Source organism: Moschus berezovskii, chromosome 3 (assembly GCF_049115385.1).
Source record: "Moschus berezovskii isolate FMDL1 chromosome 3, NW_MosBer_1.0, whole genome shotgun sequence".
NCBI classification, from domain to species: Eukaryota; Metazoa; Chordata; class Mammalia; order Artiodactyla; family Moschidae; genus Moschus; species Moschus berezovskii.
Genome location: NC_142462.1, coordinates 47,893,477 through 47,894,332, shown reverse-complemented (window position 1 = coordinate 47,894,332; position 856 = coordinate 47,893,477).

The window sequence follows — 856 nt, the reverse complement described above, 5'->3', positions numbered from 1 at the left end:
AGGTGTCAGTCAAAATACCCTGGAAAAAGAAAGCAATTCTCGAGAAAAAAAAAGTGCTTTGGGTTCCTTCCCAGCTGTGTTGCACAGCTAGCAAATGCAAGGAGCCTGCACACGGTTCAAATATGATCTAAAGAACTAAAAGCATTTCTGCCTATTATTGTCAGGTTGTCTTTCAAGGCTGATTGAGAAGCATTTATTCAGCTGGTCTGTCAGATGAAAGCTTAATCTCTGAAGATTTTTATTTTGCTTGTATGATTCTGAGAATTTCTTGTAAAAAATGTATTTTTAATATGGAGGGTCTTTTTTTTCTCCCCAAATGCAATGCCTTTTAAAGTTAACTTAAGAAAATACGTTTTATATTAAAATATCATCCTAAATAGTAATTATATTTAAATGTTATTTAATAGTTGTTTTTTTGTCTAAAAAATCTGAGAGAAATAATATTTTTTGGTTTTCATAGAAGAATTTTGCTGCGGTCATGAAACTTTTGTAAAACTAACAGAAAGTGACAAATGGTGAAAAAATTCCAGTTAGAAAAATAGGTTATTTCCTTTATGACTGACAGTCTCCAATTGTTTTCACAAGTACTAGGCACAACATTTTAGATCAATGCTGTATGGAAAAGTGCATTTTATTTAAACTTCATGAAATGAGTTCTGGAAGCTAAATCATACAGGGAAGTGAGACTCTGCTAATTCTCCCTAATCTGTACTTCTGATCCCCTGGACCCAATTTTGTTGTTGTCGTTCAGTTGCTCAGTTGTGTCCAAATCTTTGCGACCCCACGGACTGCAGCATGCCAGGCTTCCCTATCCTTCACCATCTCCCGAAGCCTCCTCAAACTCATGTCCATTAAG